We start from the raw sequence: 2500 nt of genomic DNA, 5'->3' as shown, positions 1-2500 counted from the left end.
GAAGTTGCAATTGTCGCCTGGAGGTTACTGCTGAGGCTGGGCACCACGGCGGGTAAGTACTAAGCTCAGCCGAGTCAGCACCAACTGACACACGTTAGCGAGTCGGCACAGGCCGGGCTCCCCTCATGGGCATAGCCCGGGCGAGGCTCAGCTTCGCATATCGAACTTATCCTTCTCCTTATCCTCTTCAGACCTGAGGATGGAATCCAGATGGATTCCGAAACTGAAGTATCTCTTTCTATCATACTATCAACACGGTAAAGTGTTTTACCATTCATACATATACATATACATATACATACACACATACATGCACACACACACAAACACACACCTGATAATGATGATAATGATCATGATGAATCATTTTGAATTGTTACTTTAGTATTAGTTTTTGGTTTGTTTCCCCTAAAGGATGAAAAAAAAAGTTATCGAAACAATAGTAATGATAATAACAATGAAGGCTACGAATATATGTATGTATGAATGTATTTCGTCCATGCTAGGCAAACCCCTTAACCCAAGCATGCAATTAACAGACATTCTGCTATGATAATAATTGCCAAAACTAATACCATTTATTCTTAATGAATTCCTGGAATTAATTAGGTAGTATCCTCATGTCGTGGCTTATTAATAAATAATTCTGAGTTGTCCGTTTAGGATTACCTTTAAGCTCGTTTCCTACCAAAAAAAGAAAGGAAAATTGCCATTATGTAAACGAAAACTTATTTGTTCAGCTAATTACCAGCATAATTAACTACAGTTTTCTTTACACTTTGCCATTTCAAATATCCATCAGAGGTAGTATAATTAGAGAAAACAAAAAATGAGAAAAATAAAAAAAGGAAATATGCAAACTTATAAATATTTTTTTTTAACGCTTGTCATCCCTCTCGACGACAAACAAAGCTAGAAAAATTCAATTTTCCAAAAGTTCAAAGATTAGTTTTTGGCTGAGGAGGTAAACCGTTTACTCGTATAATAATGGGGAAAAAAAGGAGTGGAAGGAAAGGACATATATTCCGTCTTTTAAATATTGAATAGTCGATATAATAGCAAAAAGAGGGAGGGAGGGAGGGAGGGAGGGAGGGAGGGAGGGAGAGAGAGAGGGAGAGAGAGAGAGAGAGAGAGAGAGAGAGAGAGAGAGAGAGAGAGAGAGAGAGAGAGAGAGAGAGAGAGAGAGAGAGAGCGAGAGAGCGAGAGAGCGAGAGAGAGAGAGAGAGAGCGAGAGCGAGAGCGAGAGCGAGTAGAGGGGAAGAGAGAAAAAGAGAGGGAGAGAGAAAGAAATGGGAAAGAGAGAGGAAGAGAGAAAGAGAAAGAAAAGAGAGATTGACAAAAAGGGAAACAAAATTTCCCAAAATCCATTTTCATCTTCAAACCTCTTTCGTATTATAACCCGCGTTCGCAATCAACCCTTTTTAATCTCATCCTTAAACAAACAAACAAACTAGATTCTTCGTTGCAATCTAAACCCTCACCTCAGCCCCCTCCCCCCCCCCCATTCACCCCACCCTCACCCCCTCAAAAAAAAAAATCTCTTTATCTCAAAAAAAAAAAAAAAAAAAAAAAAAAAAAACGTACCTCTTTAGCAATGGACTTTCAAATCAGCTGATCAGATGCATCGACCCCAAAATTGCCATCAGATTTGTGGCCTCCCGAAAGAAAGAAAGAAAGAAAGAAAGAGAGAAGAGAGAGAGAGAGAGAGAGAGAGAGAGAGAGAAAGAGAGAGAGAGAGAGAGAGAGAGAGAGAGAGAGAGAGAGAGAGAGAGAGAGAGAGAGAGAGAGAGAGAGAGAGAGAAAGAGAGAGAGAGAGAAAAAAAAAAAAAGATACGATGAAAATGTCTCTTCCTTCCTCGTCCAGTTTACGGTCAAAAGATGTGTATGCATAATAGAACAAGGAGATGAAGAAGAATTAATTAGGCATATTTGTAACTGTAATGATGCTGGTGGTGGTTGGCTGTTACTATTACTGCTACAAGTAATGCCTATGTTCATAGTGCAGTTATAATGCTAAGGTATTTGTACCGTACTCCTTCTACCAAAAATGATAAATAATTATGTTGTTGATATTGCTGCTGCTACAAGAACAACAACAACAACAACAACAAGAACAACAACAATAACAACTACAACTACTGCTACTACCACTACAACAACAAAAACAAATACTACTACTACTACTACTACTACTACTACTGCTATTGCTACTGCTACTACTACTGCTACTTCTACTACAACAACAATTACTACTACTACTACTACTGCTGCTAATGCTAGTGCTATTAGTACCACAACTACAACTTTTACAACTACAGCTCCTACGACGTCTACTGTACTCTTACTATCACTGCTATTTGTATTTTTGGAAAAAGAATAATGGTGCTGGTACTACAACGTCTACTATTACAATCATCACTACTAAATGATGCTACTACTAAAAATAGCAGTAACAATTAAACAAAAAAAAAAACGTTTCAATCCAAAACAATTGAAAACT

At 38.1% G+C, this 2500-nt stretch overlaps 1 protein-coding gene across 1 annotated transcript in view; it reads right to left on the bottom strand.

Moving 5' to 3' along the window:
- The window catches only part of LOC125025605, a 90891-nt gene that overhangs the window by 35058 nt on the left and 53333 nt on the right, over nucleotides 1-2500 (bottom strand). The gene's annotated exons all lie outside the window — the stretch shown is intronic.

The sequence above is a fragment of the Penaeus chinensis genome, chromosome 5 (assembly GCF_019202785.1).
Source record: "Penaeus chinensis breed Huanghai No. 1 chromosome 5, ASM1920278v2, whole genome shotgun sequence".
Taxonomy (NCBI): domain Eukaryota; kingdom Metazoa; phylum Arthropoda; class Malacostraca; order Decapoda; family Penaeidae; genus Penaeus; species Penaeus chinensis.
Note: the sequence above shows the minus strand (reverse complement) of the source record. Positions and strands in the feature narration are given on the sequence as shown.